This window comes from Canis lupus, chromosome 12 (assembly GCF_011100685.1).
Source record: "Canis lupus familiaris isolate Mischka breed German Shepherd chromosome 12, alternate assembly UU_Cfam_GSD_1.0, whole genome shotgun sequence".
NCBI lineage: Eukaryota > Metazoa > Chordata > Mammalia > Carnivora > Canidae > Canis > Canis lupus.
Genome location: NC_049233.1, coordinates 4,152,991 through 4,173,681, shown reverse-complemented (window position 1 = coordinate 4,173,681; position 20,691 = coordinate 4,152,991). Strand labels below are relative to the sequence as shown.

The 20,691-nt window shown below is 41.4% G+C and overlaps 1 long non-coding RNA gene across 1 annotated transcript; it reads left to right on the top strand.

Annotated features, from left to right (window-relative positions):
* The first annotated feature begins 21 nt into the window (after window positions 1-21).
* Window positions 22-14,805, top strand: LOC119874150. The gene is made up of 2 exons (XR_005367599.1): window positions 22-2,271; window positions 13,775-14,805. It is a non-coding gene; the product is annotated as an uncharacterized LOC119874150 (long non-coding RNA).
* The last annotated feature ends 5,886 nt before the right edge of the window (window positions 14,806-20,691 follow it).

Here is a 20,691-nt window from a genome sequence, read left to right as displayed (position 1 = left end):
GACTCCAGAAACTCCCGCTAGTCCTCCAGTCCGCGGGGCCTGCTGCGGCGCGCCGGCCTTAGGCGGGGCTTTCCTCCTTCTCCCCCCGCCTACAGGAAGGCGGAAGGGGGTGTATGAAGGGTCCCTGCGAGGTTCAATCCGCGCCGCTGCACTCTGGCTCCCTGACGTTTCCGAAAGCGTTTTTCGTTTGTATACAACTTCTTTTTTTTTTTTTTTAATTTATTTATGATAGTCACAGAGAGAGAGAGAGAGAGAGAGGCAGAGACACAGGCAGAGGGAGAAGCAGGCTCCATGCACCGGGAGCCCGACGCGGGACTCGATCCCGGGTCTCCAGGATCGCGCCCTGGGCCAAAGGCAGGCGCCAAACCGCTGCGCCTCCCAGGGATCCCTGTCTACAACTTCTTAAGCGTCGTCCGCTGTGTGCCAGGCACTGCTGTAAATGCTAAGAAGACAGCAGTGACCAAAACAGACAGAACTCCCTGCCCTCATGGAGTTGGGGAAGACGAATGAATGTCGGTTAGGGGGAGTCCTGTGCAGGGGCGTTGGGGGAAGGGAGTGACGCTAGGAAGAGAGGAGTTCAACTTGTAAGACCCAGAAAGCCTGCTGAGAAGGTGACAGCAGGGAAGTCATAGGTCTCTTAAAGCAATAAGCCCGATGCAAAAGTTTTTACGATGCGTCTTCTTCTTGGGTCTCGTGGACCCGAGGAGATGGTAGTCCTATCTCGGCTTCCTGGCGGTGCCACCTGAGCAAGTTATTTGATCTTTCTGAGACTCAGTCGCATCTGAAGAGTATGGGTGATAATTCTCACTTGTGGAGCTTAAGAATTAAATGTGAAAATGCTTGTAAAGTGTTTGGTGCAACGTCTGTACATGCTAAGTCCTCCGCATATGGCAGTTACGTATCTTGTCCACAGACCTAACCCGCGCAACAGCAAGGCCAAGCTCCCAGCGTGGCCTGCCAGACTCCAGAATGACCCGACCGGTCTCAGAAAAGGGAAGTAATTTTTTTTTTCTTAAGGTTTTTATTTATTTATTCGTGAGAGGCAGAGACACAGGCAGAGGGAGAAGCAGGCTCCGTGCAGGGAGCCCGACGTGGGACTCGATCCCAGGTCTCCAGGATCAGGCCTTGGGCTGAAGGCAGGCTCTTAACCGCTGAGCCACCCAGGCGTCCAAGTAATTGTTTAGAATGGTGAGTTAGAGCTTTTGATTCTTCTCCATATTCTCCGATGGTGGCGTTGCAATCAAAATAATAATTGCTGCTTTATTTGAATGTTTACTATGTCCTAGGTGCTTTGAATGCATTAATTTATTTGATCTATTCAAAAACCCTATTCACATTTCAGGGTGCTTGGCTGGTGCAGTCAATAGAGCATGCCACTCTTGATCTCCAGGTTGTGAGTTTGAGCCCCTGGTTAGGTGTAGAGATTACTTAAAAATAAAATATTTTTAAAAATACTTATAAAAAGCCCAATTCTATTATTCACATTTCAGATGAGGAAACTAGTTTTAACAAGGGAAAGTGTACCACAAGAACTACTAGCCCCGTCTTAAAAGTTAACTGCCCAATGAAATTATCAGGCTTTCATCACTCTAACAATAGTAAATCCTAGCATTATTAATGGTAGAACAATCATATTATGTGTCTCCTGCTAGGATGTCAACATTCAATAGGCATCATCAAGTATGACCTATTCTTACCAAAAAATGTTTCAATTGGATCTACTCAAGTTTATAGGCTAGGCAAGAGGATCAAGCTAAAGTAAAGCAAAAGGCAGCAAACGGATTCAGAAGTTGGGATATTCTATAGGACAAATGGCCTCTTTCCTTCACCAAATCAAGAAAAGATGTCATTCTGGATTTACGTGTTTTTGAGAGACAGAACAATTAGACATAGCATATAGCTCAGGGTTAGATCCTAGTTTGGAGAACCAGCTCTAAAGAACATTTTGGGGAAATTATCTGGGCCTTAATGTTGCAGTTCTAGAAACCCACCTTTGTGTAGGCACCCTGAGTTGATTCTTTTCAAAGGAGATAGATTTGTCAACCATGTTTTTACCCACCACCCCACCCCCTGTCCGATTTCCTTCTGTGCTGATCTTGGGCCTGCTTTACCCTCAGATCCATTCTTCACCTTTCCCTTGCTCTTTTCAGTATGGCAGTGATGCCATGAAGGCTGTGTGTCTTGCACTCTTGTGCTGTTTTGCTTCCAGGCTGTTACTGGGCAACATCCGAAGAGGGGCACTCCTGGAAATTGGAGAGATGGAGGAAGAAGGTAGAGTATCCCCACCTCCACCCCACCCCAAACTCAAGCTGTCTCCTCCCACCTACCTGGCTCGGATTTCTAGCAGCAGATCCTCAGCCCCAACTCTGGTAACAAAATGTCTTCCTTCTGTTCCTCCAGTGTGAGGGCGGCAGTAGTTTCTTCCTATTGCTTGTCTCTGGACTGTTTCACTTTTCTCTGTTTCACTTTTAATCTCTGCCAAAACCTATATAAACCACTCATTTGAATTAAATTCCTTCTGCTTTAAAAACTTAGAATTGTCTGTTTTCTAGAACTCAGAAAGTAACTTTACTTCCGAGTTCCAAATGGTATCTCCCCTGAGTCTTGCATATGGGCCTTATTATCTAGAAAGCAGTGCTTTTCACACTTTTCCTGAGTGTCCCAAGCAATTGAGAGAGTTCATTTTTTTACCCTCATTGCCGTAGGTCTCAGGTGAAAATCCCAAGTGCCTACCTGAGCTTGAAATGCCCTGGAACTTTCTAGATGATATCTTAAAATATTTGCAATCTACTTTATACATAACATTTATATTTTTCAATTTTTCTTAAGGTATTTTATTTTATTTTATTTATTTTTATTTTTTTTTAATTTATGATAGTCACAGAGAGAGAGAGAGAGAGGCAGAGACACAGGCAGAGGGAGAAGCAGGCTCGATGCACCGCGAGCCTGATGTGGGATTCGATCCTGGGTCTCCAGGGTCACGCCCTGGGCCAAAGGCATGCGCCAAACCGCGGTGCCACCCAGGGATCCCTCTTAAGGTATTTTAAACATAAAATGTATTTTGCTTATGTTTTAATAAGTAATAAGTACACATGATGCAAGATTAGGAAAAGACAAAAGTATGTTCCCAGACACACATCCCCTTGTCAGTTTCTTGCATATCCTTTCAGGGAAAAACCACACATATGCAAATATAAGCATATGTTTCCTGATTCTATTTCCCAATATGGCACAGTATTTTGTTGTATAGATGTACCTTAATATATTAACCAGTCCTTTATTGATGAACACTTAAATTATTTCTTGTCTTTTGCTATGACAATGATGCTGAAGCACACAGTTAATTGGCATATATATATATTTGTAGGATGGATTTCTAAAACTGGAATTACTAGGTTAAAGAGCTTTGCATCTATCATTTTGAAAAATATTGCAAAATTTCCCTCTATTGTGATTGTATTTAAGAGTGTTTCTTCATCTTTTCAATCCAAAAGTGCCACTGTATTATAATTTTAATTTCTCTTATGAATAAAGTTGAGCATTTTTTTCATATGTTTAAGAGCCTTAAAGAATCTGCGGCACCTGGCTGACTTAGTTGGTGGAGTGTGCAACTCTTGATCTCAGGGTTGTGAGTTCGATCCCCACATTGGCTGTAGAGATTATTTAAAAATGATAAAATCTTTAAAAAAAAAAAAAAAAGAAGAAGAAGAAGAAGGGGAGCCTTGGGTGGCTCAGCAGTTTGGCACCTGCCTTCGGCCCAGGGCATAATCCTGGAGACCCAGGATCAAGTCCCACATCGGGCTCCCTGCATGGAGCCTGCTTCTCCCTCTGCCTGTGTCTCTGCCTCTTGCTCTCTGTCTCTCTTATGAATAAATAAATAAAATCTTAAAAAAAAAAAAAAAAGAGAGAGAATAGGGTGCCAGCATGGCTCAGTTCGTTAGGCATCTGCCTTCACTAGGTCATGATCTCAGAGTCCCGAGATTGAGCCCTGTGTCAAGCTCCCTGCTCAGCAGAAAGCCTGCTTCTCCGTCTCCTTTTGCTCCTCCCCCCGAGTCCTGTATGAGCGTGCTCTCTAAAATAAATAAATAAAATCTTTTAAAAGAAAAGAAAGAATTATCTTAGTTACATGTGACAAAACCAACTTAAACTAGCTTTGGCAAATAGCTCCCTACAGAAGCCCAGAAATTGGGACATCTCAGGGTAGATTTATCTCCAGGTATGGTCTCAAAAAATGTTGTTACTTTGTCTCTTTGTCTCTCCATCTCTCATCTCATCTCTGCTTGTCTGCTTCTCTTTGTACATTGGCTTCAACTTCTCACATTTCAGCCTGGCTTCCTCTACACAACCAGGCAAGATACCGTCAAATATTTCCAAAATTCCATTCTTCTAGCACCATAGTGCCAAAAGCCAGGGAGCGGCCTGAATGGCTAGGCTTGAGTCAAGAATTTTCCTTGGATAGGGATGGGTGGGGAATTGTAATAACGGTCCCACTAAAACCTGAGGGAATGAGACAGGAGTATCCAGAGGTGATGGGTGGTGGGTACTGTTTTCAAGGAAGAAGAGAAAAGCCTCCCGGGCCACAAATGGCGTGTACAGCTGCCACCGTTGCTCATATGTAACCCAGTTTGCAAAACCCAGCTCAAAGGAAATACCCAGTTTAAGGTGGTAATTTCCATTGTAACCACCAGAGGACTTGAGTCCCTAGTGCCTTCAATGACCAACATTGTACTTCCCTTCCTCTCACCCTCATCTTTTCCCAATGCTAAGGCACAGGAAGTAATATTCAGTTATTTAATATTTATTCAATAAATGTTTGCTGACTACCCAGTTGTTGTTCAGGTCAGTGTTGGCCACCATCAATGGAAAATGATTAAACATGCTATGTCCACCATTAAGTTTAGTGTACACAGTAAGCATTTAAACAAAGAGCTATAGAGCATTATATAATAAGGACAATGATAAGACAACTTCATCAAGAAGAAGTACCATGGGTGGCTCAATGGTTGAGTGCCTGCCTTTGGCTGAGGTGGTGATCCCCGGGGGTTCTGGGATCGAGTCCTGTGTTGGGCTCCCTGCAGGGAGCCTGCTTCTCCCTCTGTCTGGTCTCTGTATCTCTCATGAATAAGTAAATAAAATCTTAAAAAAAAAAAAAGAAGTAATAAGCACAATTTCTAGACCCAAAATGCCTGGGTTTAAATCCCAGTACCACAAGCTATTGCTTGGACCTTGGGAAAGTTGCTTAACCTCTTTCAGTCTTAGCTTCCTCATCTGTAAAAGGGGGACAGTAATAATGCCTACTTCATGGGGTCATGGTTGTAAGGACTGAATAAAATAATTATTACAAAGCACTTAGCACAGGTTAGCCCTGCAATAATTGACAAATAGTGTTGGCACTGTCAATAGTAAGACTCAGTATTAAAAACCAGGTCTCCTGAATTCCACACACATCTAGGAATCCTTCCAGGCCTCTTCAGGGCCACACAAGAGATGAGCTGCAGAACTCAGAGTCATTTTCCGTCTCCCTTCCAATAAAAGACTTCAGATCCACTTTGCAGCTGTCAGTGGCTGCTGACTCTTCTATCTATGAGGCACTCTTCAGAATTCACCTTTTTTTTTTTTTTTTAAGATTACTTATTTGAGAGAGAGCAGAGTGAGTGAAAGAGAACATGAGTCAGGGGAAAAGGCAGAAAGAGAGGAAGAAGCGGGCTCCTCACTGAGCAGAGAGCCTGATGTGGAGCTCAATCCCAGGATCCTGGAACTCTGGGGCCATGACTCAAGCTGAAGGCAGATGCTCTACTGACTGAGCCACCCAAACACCCCAGAATCCGCCATTCTTATTTCCTTCCCAGACCTCAGGGCCCCAAAATGTGGGGGAGAGGCTGAATCCCAGGTGGACGTGCCTCTGCACTCTGAGTTGTACTTCCAGTTCAGAGAGAGCTGATCTGTTGATAGATACCTCCGTGGGGAGGATCATACAACTGTGACTTTATCCCCTAACTTTTCTTTTTGAACTGAGACCTTGCTACCATGAGGTAGACTCAGAAGGCTAACACTTGACCTTTCTATTTGGAAACAACAGAAGGACAAAGGGCACCAGCTTTAGAAGTTCACACCGGGTGTCCCAGATGGGTATAAACATAGCTATGGCTGAGGACTCATGACCATAACTGGTAGGAGGAAGGGAAGTCCTTCTGAGGACTTCACCCAATCTTTAGCCCAGTCTACCCTGCAAGTGAAATCATTGAGAGGTGACCTAGATGCTGCTTTCCAAAGCCAGTGCCTGGAGGCAAGGCTTTTGCCACCTAGCCTGGGCAACACTAGAACCTCAGTGAGTATGAGCATCTGACACCTTCAGGATGGCAGCAGACCTCATCCATTTTTGTCTGGCTGAGTGGGGAGAGAATGATTATTCATTAGTTCTGCCGTGATTGTCTTGTCTCCCTCACAGTAAACAGAGGGTTCACAACTGGGAATAGGAAAAGCCAATGCCCCAGGATCTGAGGAGCAAGTTCTTTTTTTGAAACTCTAATCTAACGCTGTTGGATGAACAGGTGGAAGCCTGGTTAGGCACTAATCAACAAGGCAGAAGAACAGGTTTGGCAGGGTGGTTTTGAGTAACTCTACTGAAAAGGAGTTATTACTCTTGGAATGTCCTCTCTTAGGTGTAGTATTTTCTTCCTGAGCCCATTTTATGAACACAGGAAGCTTTCAGCCTGATCCTAGAAGTGCCACGTTGGAAAGCTGGAAACAGAAACATAAGTGGCTTTTTCGTGGCTTAATACTTTAATAGGATCTGAGGTCATGGTTGGGAATGGTGTGCGCAAGCACATGTACATGTGCACGCTCACACACACAAACATGCGCACACCATTCTGCTGCCCCAGGGCATGTTGTCTCTGGTGACTGGCTTTCCCCGCAGAAAGGGAAACATATTTATAAAGCACCTAGTTTGTGTCAGCACTGGACAGTGTGCTTTCATTGTGTTATCTGATAGGATTTGATTTTGAGGGTTTTTTACTGATGAGGACACCAAGACCCAAAGAGGTGACATAATCTGAACAAAATTGCATAGTTAATACATGGCAAAGATAGGATTTGAACCCAAATTACTAGATTCCAGAGCTTAACTTCTTTCTGTTAAACACACTGCCTGTGCATATGAGACTTTTGAAATTGTGGCCTGAATGTAACCTGCTCCCTATAACTCTCTTACTGCTCTGGAGTTTTTCAAAAAAGTACTTCAAAACACCATTGTGTGGCAAGGCCTCCCACATACAAGGGACAGTCCTTGGAAAGTTGAATCTTATTGTATGCAATTTGAACTTCAAATAATATACGGCTTTTAATGAAGACACTGGGGATAAAAAGCATCTGTAAAACAATAATAAAATGATCATCAACTCCGTTAAAAAGTACAAATGAGGGGCACCTGGCTGGCTCAATTAGTAGAGCATATGACTCTTGATCTTGAGGTTGTGAGTTCAAGCCCCACACTGGGTATAGAGCTTACTTAAAAAAATAATAATAATAAGTAAATATTGAGGCACCTGGGTGGCTCAGTCAGTTAAGCGTCTATCTTCAGCTCAGGTCATGATCCCAGGGTCCTGGGTCAATGGGGAGCCTATGTCTCCCTCTTCCTCTGCCCCTCCCCCTGTTCATGCTCTCTCTCTCTCAATTAAATAAATAAAGTCTTTTAAAAAATAAATCTTAATGAAAGTGAAATATAAAGTGTCTATTAAGCACATGAAAAGATACTCCTTACTTAATATGAGTTCAAACTAAAAGTCACTGAGATTTATTTATTATGTATTGGACTGATAAAAATCCAAAGGATTGATAACACTTAGATTAGCCATAAATGTGGATAAATAGGAGCTATCATACATTACCAGTGTTGAGATAATTCCTATTAAAGGCAATTTGGTCATGACTACCAAAATAATATATGTATATACCCTCTGACTCACCAAGCTCGTTTCTAGGAATTTGCTTTACAGTTATAGTTGTGGGTATGCAAAATGATGTATATACAAGGTTTTTCACTGAAGCAGTACTTGAAAGAAACATCAAAAATCTGAAAAGTTAAATATCCATCAATAAGGGCCTGGTTATGGGGCACCTGTGTGGCTCAGTTGGTTAAGTGTCTGCCTTCAGCTCAGGTCATGATCCCAGGGTCCTGGGATCAGCCCCTGTGTCATTGTGTCATTGGGTTCCCTGCCCAGTGAGGAGTCTGCTTCTCCCTTTCCCTCTCCCTCTGCCCCTCCTCCTGCTTGATGACTCTCATCTAAGCTCCATCAATGACACTTGAAAAAGCGGCTTTTAGTCCTGCTGTCATTCCTTATCTCTCGGATGTCCTTTAAAATCTTTCATTGGCTCACCAACAAAGTCTGTTTGGTTTCTAGCTACTTGAATTTATAAAAGAAAAATTTGTTCACATCACTCGATGTCTCTCTCTCTCTCTCAAATAAATAAATAAATAAATAAATAAATAAATAAACAAACAAATAACATTTTTTTTTAAAAGGGCCTGGTTAAATAAATTATGGGACATCCATACAGTGGAACACTATGCAGCTGAGGAAAAGAATGAGAAATATTTTTGTGTACTGATTGGAAAACATTCTAACACATATTATTGATTTGAAAAAAGCAAGACACAGAACAGTGTATACAGTAGATATCATTTACATAAAAAAGGGAAATACCATGTATGTGTATTATCTTGTAAATGCATTCAAAATCTCTTAACAGAGATGCAAGAAAACTAGTGACTGGTTATCTATTGTGGAAGTAACAGTGGGAGGGATGTATTTCACTGTATACCTTTTTAAAATTTTGATGTTTAAACTTCATGAATTTTTAAAATTAAGAATGATTGTTTTTACAATAAAAGGAATAAAGAAAAGCAATGTGGTATTGGGGCACATCATATGTATTCTGGCTGCACTATAGGACTGTCACTCCAATCCATCTACAAACTGCCTTCTTGAGTGGACAGACTCTTCATTAAAAGAAGTGACTCAAATTAACATGTAGTCTCCTAAACTGACACCCTTCAACACCCTCCCCCCAAATCCCTGGGATCGTGGGAAGGAGTATGGCTGCTTTGTTAGGTGTTCTCAGACTGCAAGTGATTCAGCCTGGTTGATGACTCTCATCTAAGCTCCATCAATGACACTTGAAAAAGCAGCTTTTAGTCCTGCTCTCATTCCTTTTCTCTTGGATGTCCTTTAAAATCTTTCATTTGCTCACCAACAAAGTCTGTTTGGTTTCTGGCTTCCTGAATTTATAATTTGTTCATTTGATTCCAGTACTCATGTAAAGTACTTGGGATTCACAACCTGGAGGTAGGCCGACATTTCTTAAGACATAGAAAGCAAATAACCATTTAAAGATTTTATTTTAAAGATTTTATTTATTTATTAATGAGAGACATACAGAGAGAGGCAGAGACACAGGCAGAGGGAGAAGCAGGCTCCATGCAGGCAGCCTGATGTGGGACTCGATCCCGGGACTCAGGGGTCACGCCCCGAGCCAAAGGCAGACGCTAAACCACTGAGCCACCCAGGGATCCCCATATTTAAAGATTTGATAAATTAGACTTTTTCAGAATTTAAAACTTCTGCTTATGACAAGATATAGTTCAGAAAATGAATAGGAAACCCATAGCCTGAGACGCTATATGTTCATAAAACATTTGTTTCACAAATGACTTGCATCTGAAGTGTATTTTTATTTTGATTTTTAAAAAGATTTTATTTATCTATTTGAGAGAGAGAGAGTGTTTGAGAGAGAGAGAGCACAGCACGGGGAGGGAGAAGGAGAAGCAGGCTCCCTGCTCATCAGGGAGCATGACTTGGGGCTCAATCCCAGGACCCTGAGATCGTGACTCAAGCCAAATGTAGACACCCAACTGACTGAGCCATCTAGGTGCCCCTGAAGTGTATTTAAAAACATTTTTTGAAAATTTTTATTTATTTATTTGAGAGAGTGAGGAAGAGAGAGAGAGAGCAGGGGGAGGAACAGAGGAGCCCAACTCAGGGCTCAGTCTCAGGACCCTGAGATCATGACCTAAGCTGAAACCAAAAGTTGGACACTTAACTGACTAAGCCACTCAGGCACCCTGAAATTTATTTTTAAAAATCTATAAGAAAAGGACTCCAAAATATTTAATGAGCAAAAGACCTGAACACTCGAAAGAAAATGTACAAAAGGCCAATAAGCCCATAACAAATTGCTTAAAAGGGATCCCTGGGTGGCTCAGCAGTTTAGCACCTGCCTTTGGCCCAGGGCGCGATCCTGGAGTCCTGGGATCGAGTCCTGCGTCAGGCTCCCGGCATGGAGCCTGCTTCTCCCTCCTCCTGTGTCTCTGCCTCTCTCTCTGTGTGTGTGTCTATCATGAATAAATAAATAAGTCTTTTAAAAAATAGCTTAAAAATGTCATGCATTAGGGAAATGTCTATTAAAATCACAGTGAGGGATCCCTGAGTGGCGCAGCGGTTTGGCGCCTGCCTTTGGCCCAGGGCCCGATCCTGAGGACCCAGGATCGAATCCCACATCGGGCTCCCGGTGCATGGAGCCTGCTTCTCCCTCTGCCTGTGTCTCTGCCTCTCTCCCTGTCTCTGTGTGACTATCATAAATAAATAAAAATTTAAAAAAATAATAAAATAAAATCACAGTGAGATACCTCCCTAAATTCACTGTAATGGTTAAAATTAAAAAGACTGAATATACCAAATGTTGGCAAGGGTGGAGCAACTAGCATACTCATTTGTTGCTGGAAGTAGTGAAAAATGGTACAACTACTTTGGGGAAATGTTTGGGTTTCTTATAAAATTAAATACACACCTACCCTATGACTCAAGAATTTCATTCTTAAGCAATTACCCAAGGGAAATGAAACATATGTCCTTTCAAAAACTTGTACAAAAATGTTCAAAGAAGTTTTTTTCATAATAACCTCAAGCTGGAAACAACCCAGTGTGCATCCTAGTACAATGGTTAAACAAATTCATACAATAGAAAATTAGTCAACCACTAAAGGGAACTAACAATATACATAACAATGTGAATGAACTTCACAGATAAAATCATTATGCTGAACCAAAGAAACTAGATACAAAAGAGTGCACACAGTTTATTTTCAATTATATGAGATCTAGAACAGGAAAATCTAATTTATGGTGGAATAAAATTTAAAAATTGGTTGTGTCTGGGGGGGTCAAATTGCTGAGGCAAGGAAGATGATGAAACTATTTTGTTTTGGTAGGGATGTGGGCCTCATAAATGTAGGCATTTGTCAAAACTCATCAAATTATGTACTTAAAATGTCTGCATCTCACTGTCCATTCCCCCTGCCAAATCTATAAATAAATATTGACCTATACTTGGTAGATTAGGCTTGAGTAAATAAGAAAATATACTGAGGGCAATGGGAGCCAGTTTTCTCACAGTTGGTTAAAGGGAGTTACAAAAAGAGGGAATATACCATGTGATGTTGGATTAGAATTGGAGGTATCAGTATGAACTTAGGGTTTTATACAAATTTTCTGGTTTTGTCCACTGAGGGAGCCTAGAGAAGCAACGACATACCAGCTGCAATGAGCTAGCTCTTGGTTTCTTTTTGGTTTAAGATTTTATTTATTTATTTATTTATTTATTTATTTATTTATTTATTTATTTATTTATTTATGAGAGAGAGAGAAAGCATGAGCAGGGTGAGGGGCAGAGGGAGAAGCAAACGCCCTGCTGAGTGAGAAGCCTGATGCAGGGCTCCATTCCAGGACCCCGATATAATGACCTGAGCTGAAGACAGACACTCAACTGACTGAGCCACTCAGGCACCCCTCCAGATTTTGGTTTCTAAATACCATTTTCCAAGGAGGGAAACCAGGGTTTCTTGGAGAACAGACTTCTGCAAAGAAAGAATAAGATGAACCTGAAATACCTTCTTGTGCCGGAAAGTAGGAAAGTACTCCATAAATTCTGGGGATATATCAAAAGAACACAGGAGGGGCGCAGAGGTGGCTCAGTCAATTAAGCAGCCAACTCCTGATTTCAGTTCGGCTCATGATCTAAGGGTCCTGGAGTTGAGCCCCATGTCAGGGTCTGTACCCAGCATGGAGTCTGCTTGAGATTCTCTCTCTCTCTCTCTCTCTCCCTCTCTCCCTGCCCTGCCTCCCGCTCACCGTCTCGCTCTATCTCTATTAAATAAACAAATCTTAAAAAAAAAAAAGCACAGGAACCAGCCTAAGGGGGCTCCCACCAGCCAAATCTGGGATGATCTGAGCATCAAAAATAAATAATGATGTCAGTAGATTATAGCCCATTGCATTAACTAAGAATCTATGAGTCTATTCTGAAATAAATAAATATTTACTTATTTTTAAAGTAGGCTCTATGCCCAACATGGGGCTTGAACTCACCACCCTGAGATTAAGAGTGGTGTGCTCTACTGCTGCACCAGCCAGGTGCCCCTGAAATAGATAGATAGATAGATAGATAATGAAGAAGAAGGAGATCTTCCTTACAGTAGAATCATATCTGCTAATACAGAAGGAAATGATGGGGATAGAAAATAATCATGGGGGGAATCCCTGGGTGGCTCAGCAGTTTGGCGCCTGCCTTTGGCCCAGGGCGTGATCCTGGAGTCCCAGGATCGAGTCCCACATCGGGCTCCCTGCAGGGAGCCTGCTTCTCTCTCTGCCTGTGCCTCTGCCTCTCTCTGTGTGTCTCTTGTGAATAAATAAATAAAATCTTAAAAAAAAAAGAAAATCATCATGGACATGGAAACTTGAGAGTTAAAGTGTAATGAGGAAAATTCTCAAAGTATCTCCCCACAAATTACTTTTAGCTATAGAGGGGGAAACTAGTAAGTTTAGAGTGGAGGGATCTAGCAGTGTCTAGGTTAACCACTTGATCAAAATAAACATTATTGATCTTGAGACAGAGCAACTTCATATACTTCCTGATATCATATTATATTCCTGTCAAAATGCATAATCTGAATTTAAGGTTGAGGGAACATCAGCTAAACAAAAAACGAGTGACATTCTACAAATAAAAAGCTGCACTTTTAAAAAATGTCAAGGTCGGGGATCCCTGAGTGGCTCAGCAGGTTTAGCGCCTGCCTTCGGCCCAGGGCATGATCCTGGAGTGCCAGGATCAAGTCCCGCATCAGGTTCCCTGCATGGAGCCTGCTTCTCCCTCTGCTTCTCCCTCTGCTTCTCCCTCTGCCTGTGTCTCTGCCTGTGTCTCTGCCTCTCTCGCTCTCTGTGTCTCTCATAAATAAATAAATAAATAAATAAATAAATAAATAAATAAATAAATAAATAAAGTGTCGAGGTCAAGGAAGGCAAAGTAAGGCTGAGGAATTGTTTCATTTTAGAAGAAAACTAAACACACCAAATAAATGCAAAGTATGGTTCTGAACTGGAGATTGGATTGAGAACCAAAGCAAGTGTAATGGATTCTATCTGGACAAATATATTTTTTAAAGATTTTATTTATTTATTCATGAGAGATACAGAGAGAGAGAGAGAAGCAGAGACACAGGCAGAGGCAGAAGCAGGCTCCATGCAGGGAACCCAATGTGGGACTCGATCCCAGGATCCAGGATCACGCCCTGGGCCAAAGGCAGGCGCCAAACCGCTGAGCCACCCAGGGATCCCTGGACAAATTTTTTGAATATGGACTGTATTAGTTTCCTATAACTGCTGTCACAAATTGCTACAAATTTGGTACATTAAAATAACACACATTTATTCTTTTATAGTTCTGAAGACCAGAAACCTGAAATCCGTTTCACTGGGCTGAAATCAAGGTGTTGGCAAGGTCGTGTTCCCTCAGTAGTGGTAAAGCACATAATGTCTCCAATTTACTTTTGAATAAATCAGAAATGGGGCAAGATGTAAACAATTGGGAAATCTGGGTAAAGGGTTATACAGGAGCTCCTTGGACTATTTTTGCAACCCTTCTGTAAGTTTGATTATGCTAAAATTTAAAGGTACCAGAAGAACAACTATTAGAGAAAACAGAGGCAGGGCTACAAAACTAAAGTTTCATGCCAATTCTAAGGTCAGTGGAATAGTTTCCTAATCAGAGGTGGGAAAATGGGCCAGATAATAACACTTCGTTGCTCTTGTACGGTGCTCGTTTTTTAAGTTATTTCGTAGGAATGGTTTTATATTCTCTTTGCAACAAGTCTGAAGGATTAGAAGGGCAGACATTTTTATTCCCAATGGACAAATGAAAAACCGAGTCACTTAAATGACTTACTCAAGATCCTTTGTGAGGTTAGTGGCAGATTCAGGGATTAGAGTCTTTCTTGATCCTTCTGTGCTCATTTAAGGAATTGGTTAAGAGTGGTTTGAAGTCAGACGGACCTGCGCTCAAATCTTGGCTACTACTCAAGGTAGGTAGGTTACACAATAATGACAAATCAACCCTGAAATGTCAACTGCTTAGCACAACCAAGCTAAGGTTTATTTATTGTTCCCATTACGGTGTAACGTAAGCCAGTCAGCTCCCTTGAGACGCTCTCCACCAGGTAGTTATTTAGGGTATCTGGGCTGTGTCCTTGGGAGGGAGAGGGAAGCAAGGTGGTCCTGGGCTTCCAGCTGTGTGAATAAGGAAGAGATAGCAGAAGTGCCCGTGGAATGTTTTAAACCGAGAAATGGGGTATATCGCATCTACATCTAATTCACCAGTATTCAATCACATGATCTCATCTAAATGCATGGAGATCTGGAAAATGTAGTCTTTCTGTGTGGTCCAAAGGAAAATAAAAAGTTGTGTGAACACCCAGCTTTGGCTCTGCCATAATTGCTATGTAAACTCGAGCAATTTATTTAAACTCTTTCTAGGTTTTCTCATTCATTGAATAGAGACGATAAGACTACATAGGGTTGTTGTATTAAATGAAGCAACTAATATACATGACATGTGTAGCACAGGGCCTCACACATAATGAACCTAATTGCATGTTATTAGGATTCCACAACTTCTCATGTCTCTTATAGTCTTAGTTATATCAATTCCCTGGTTAGTGGTGGAGTTATTCATGCCAATCCTTTCCACCTGCTGCCCATTTGTACCTTGCTCTATGACCACAATGTAATGGACATTAGTCTCTTCAAAAAGAAAGATCAAGGCCTTAGAGCAGGGCCCACATGGCAGGATGTAATAGAAGAGCAATGGGTCACAGGGTGTCGTTTTTGCAAAATATATCTTAATGCAGATACATAGTAGCAGTGCAGGCACCCCTGAACTCCCTGGGGTTGCTGAGATGGCCCCTCTGATTATTCTGAACAAACAACAGGTGTTGACAAACTTCCAACAAAGCTGGCTAAGGAGCCTATTCTCTACTCTGGAATTTAGAGGGAAAGGAAAGAGTGATATTCAGGAGACATCAGATGTAACATCTGTCCAGAGTTCACAACTTTCCCCACACTCAGTGCCACAGTAGGTAGTCCTCCAGAGAGACCCAACTAGGGACACTCTGGGCCTCCTGGTGACCTGAAAAACAGAACACTGGGATTCATGAGCCTGAGTAGGATGGACTCCAAAGAGTCATGCATGACCACGTCTTTTCTCCCAGATAGAAATGTCCCTTTCAGTTTGGAAATGGGCACCTGGGACCAGAATTTGAGACCTGCAGCTTACATAGACCTTACTCCATTTCCTCCTATACATAACCAAACCAGAATTTGGCCCACCAACACAGACTGTGGTTTCACCTTCCACCAATCTTCCAGAGTTGAGAAATTTTCACATTTCATAAACAATGTAATTCAGTGGTATAGCCAAATTAATCCTCTCTTGGATTAGTTGATGTCCCAGATTTGAGAATACAGTAAAGTAAAAACTCCAGACTCCAGATCAAAATATGAATCCACTTGAAACAAATAGCAACTTTTACCGAAGTCTTAACTCAAACATACAATTTTAGTCATTCTTACAAGAAGTTCTCTGAGTATTTCTAGTGGTTATTTGCAAGCCCTGGACTTCCTTGTGGCTGAAATCAGCATGAGTGGGTTCAGAACTCTTCTCATCTCCACACAAGACCAAAGTTCAGACAGCCTTCCCCCAGGGTCAATGTGAGGCCCTGCTTAATCATGTTATGTTTGCTGATTGAACTCCCTGACCTCTGGGACTCTGGACCTTACCGGTCTCACCCTATGGTCCTATTCCATTTCTCCCTTGCTCTTGTGATCTCTGTGGACTTGATCCTTTCTGCTGGTATCTCCCAGATCCTGGGGAGTCCTGATTTCCTACCACTTACCAAAAACAAAGGTGGATCCAGAATTTCTGTCATGGGGATTCTTAAACAGGGCAGACTCTTTGGAAGATGGTTCGGCATATCTTCCCTCTTGTGCAATTCTAGGGGCATCCCTTAGCTGGTATTTCACATAAATGACACTTCTTGGGGCTATGGGGTTTAGGAGTCTTAATTTCCGGAAGTTGTTATGAGGCCAAATTTCCCTAGCACTTTTTCTACTTAAACTACATTTTTACTTGGAGTGGCTTGATGAGTAAGGAGGCTAAAGCTCTCCTCGCACCACCTCTTGTTGTCACCACTACCCACCCATGACTAGAGGTGAAAATAAAGTGTGGAGAAAATTTGAAATCAAAGGTTGTGGTAGTTTGCAGTTGCTACCAACACCTTCCAAAGGTTCAAGAGGTGACACAGCACAAGTAACACTGAACTAAAAACTAGAAAAGGAGAGAAAAAAGAGAAAGAATATTCCAGAGGCAATTCTGCATGTACTGGCTCTTCCTCTCTGCTGGTTCCAGGAAGGACATTTCATGAACCCATGTTGGTGAAAAGGCTTTTCTGGAAGAGGAGAGCAGTGTGGGGTCATGATTCAGATGACTCAAGTTCACATTCTGACCTGTAGCTCCAGTTACTTAATCCTGTGAAAAGTGCTTCTCTTTCCCAATCAGTCTCCTGGTCTGTAAAATGGGGTCAGTGACCCAGACCACCTCACAGGTTGTTGTGAGACTCGACTACGATAATAATGTGAGAGTGTAGTGAGGGATTTGATTGCTACAGATTTTAAGTTTCAGTTTATCTAAAAGTTTTTGGGCTTCTTGGAATTCCCTCAAAAAATTTTAAGGAAACTGACAATCATTTCAATTGTGACTTGTTTTTGTAAACTCCCTTTCTTCCTCCTGCGTATTTTTGTCCACAGTGTCTGTAAAGTCCCCTTTTGTAATGCAAGTGCCCCTGGAGGAAAGGAACAGCTGACACTTCTTCAGGTAACATCTTCATTGATGAATTTTTACCCATGTTTATACCTGTGTAATTCTAGATTGGTTTATAGTGAATGTTTACAGCACTTTAGAAGCTCTCTCGTGGATTCCACCCAGCCTTGTCCTTCCTCTCCATCTTCTCAGGTAAACAACAGTCCAGCCTCTATCAGCAGAAATTAGTTTTGCCAATCTTATCAATGCGATCAGAGACAATATGCTGCATATGCTCTTTCAACATTATGTATGTGCCATTCATCCATGTTGTCGCACATAGCAGAAGTTCAAGTTTGTATGTAGTATCCCACTGTGTGGAGAGGTCACAATTTATCCTTCCAACTGTTCATTGGCATTGGATGTTTCCAAGCCTAAAATCAGTAGGGTTTTAGTGATTATGAATTGCACTGCTATGAACATCCTTATGTCTGTTAGTAGATATAAGCTCTCTTCCCTCAGGTCTGTACTTAGGAGAGAAATTGTTGGATCAGAGTGTAAGCATGGGTTTAATTTCAATAGTTACCTATTAACAGTTTTCCTTTTTTAAAAAAGATTTTATTTATTTATTCATGAGAGACACAGAGAGAAAAGCAGAGACACAGGCAGAGAGAGAAGCAGGCTCCATGCAGGGAGCCCAATGTGGAACTGGATCCTGGGACTCTGGGATCACGCCCCAAGCTGAAGGCAGATGCTCAACCACTGAGCCACCCAGGCGTCCCTGACAAACAGTTTTTCAAAGTGGTTGTACCAATTTATTCCAACCACAAATGTATGAGAGTTCTAATTGTTCCACAACCTTCTTAGTATTCAGTATGGCCTTTTAAAAAAAACTTGTGTTATTCAACGTATTAAAAAAAAAATCAAAAAGCCTAGGAACAGGGATGCCTGGGTGGCTCAGCAGTTTGGCACCTGCCTTCAGCCCAGGGCGTGATCCTGGAGCCCTGGGATTGAGTCCCACGTCGCGTTCCCTGCATGGAGCCTGCTTCTCTCTCTCTGCCTCTCTCTCTGCCTGTATCTCTGCCTCTCTGTGTCTCTCATGAATAAATAAATAAAATCTTAAAAAAAAAAAGCGGCCTAGGAATGAATCTGGCTGGTTCAGTTGGTAGAGCATGCAACTCTTGGTCTCAGGGATGTGAGTTTGAGCCCCATGTTGAGCCTAGAACTTATTTTTTAAAAAATCAGAAAAAAATTGTACCATTCTAATGAGTATGTATCTCATTTGTATGTTTTAATTTGCAACAGCATCTTAAAAGGTATATAGGATAGGCTTATTGGAAATTTTGGATATTCCCTTTTGTGAGTGCTTGTTTCAGTCTCTTTTCTAACTATTGAGTTGTCTATCTTTTACTTAGTTATTTCTAAAACTTTTTTATAATATATATTTTGGATTCAAGTCCATTATTGGATGCATGTATGAATATATTTTTCCACTCTGGGACTCACCTTTTCATTCTCTTAATGATGTCTTTCATAATTTTAAAATAATTCATTCATTCTGTCAATTACTTATTTTATACCCAGTATTTTTTGTGTCCTATTTAAAAATCATTTGCCTACTCTTTTTTAAAAATACAAAATTATTCTTTTCAAAAGTAAATTGTAAAAATATTATAACGGGTAGATTATCACAAAGAAGAAGAAAAATAATTACCCACAATGATACCATCCAGAGATATAACCTCTGTTAACATTTCAGTACATATTCTAGTACTTATAAATGTTTATACATATAGTTTTTTGCTGTTTTTTTCCCAAAAGAGTGGATTGTACTGTACTTTTTAGTTAACCTTTTAAAACACATTTTATATAAATATCAATAAATACTCATCCTCATAACTTTTTTTTAGATTTATTTATTTGAGAGAGAGAGAGAGAGAACGATCAGGAGAAGGGGGCAGAGGGAGAAGCCAGCTCCCTGCTTGGCAGGACTCCCAAGGTCCTGGGATCATGACCTGAGCTGAAGGCAGATGCTCAATCAACCGAGTCACCCAGGCGCCCCTCATCCTCATAATTTTTAATGATTATGCAATAATCCATCGGATGGATATGCCAAAAGTATGGAAAAGTTCACATAGTAATATATTAACAAGCAATATCAGTAACACTAAATGGAACTGCCTCAAGGATAGAGAATCATTTGAGACATTTACCAAGGCAATGATACATAGTGTCAGAAATTCAACTTCAGTTCTGCTGCTAACTCCACCACCAAGGGAAAGTCATTCAACATCTCCCCACCTTGGAATGCTCCATGTTTGAGAGGTCAGAACACATATTCTATAAGGTTTGCTCCAGCTCTGAATGTCTGAGGATTTACCCATCACGGAGGCTGCTGCTATCTCTGGTATTTTGAGTGACTCATTTGTAATCCAAGCGATCTATTAGGTCAGAGTAAACAAAAACCTTTGGGAACTGCGTGACAAGGTAATCATGTCTTGGGGCAGAACGAGTGTAGGGGATATACATCACATCTCTGCTTAAAATCAGCCGTGGTTGTGTGACCCTAAGGGACTTCCCTGGGAGCTAAGAAATGAAGGTTTGCTTTTTATCAGAAGACAGGTAGTTTAGAGAATTAAGTATTTTCAGAGAGGAAATCACTGTTGTGTTTAACTCTCTAAAATTGGGGAGAAAGAATCCTAAATTTAAAAAGACATGAAAAAAGGTAAAAGCATGAAGACCTTTTACCAAGGGACACCTGAGTGGCTCAGTTGGTTAAGTGGTTGCCTTCAGCTCAGGTCATGATCCCAGGGTCCTGGGATTGAACCCTGCATGGAGCCTCATGTTGAACCCCGTATAGAACCCCATATTGAACCCCGCATCAGGCTCCCTCCTTGATGGGCAGCCTGCTTCTCCCTCTCCACCACTTGTACTCTTTCCTGCACTTCCTCAAATAGATAAAATCTTAAAAAAAAAAAGACCTTTTACTAAAAGAGTTGAGCAGAAGAAATACTATTGGATGAACTTCACTTGGAAATATCTCTTTGAATTACTGGAATGGAATGACAATTAGGAGACTGATTTGGAGAATGAAGGTGAGAAACTGAAATTTTGCTTGGTGCTTACTGGTTGCCACATCACTACGGACTGATCATCTGTCTGAGCCTGTGTCCCCATCTATAAAATAAGGAAATTATACTATCTCCTAAGTTTGTCAGGATAATTAGGTGACATAGGTGGCTTGAACCAAGTAAAGCCCTTTCTCTTGTCTTAGCACATGGTGAGTACCATTTTTTTTTTTGTTCTGCAATTTAAAAAAATCAGTGAATTTTTAAAAATTCACATTCCATAAAACTCACCAGTCTAAAGCATATGATTCAGTGGTTTTTTCATATATCCACAAAGTTGTGCAACCACCACCACTATCTAACTCCAGAACTTTTCCATCACCTCAAAAAGAAACCCCGTCCTCATTAGCAGTCACTCTCCAGGAGCCCTTCCTTATCA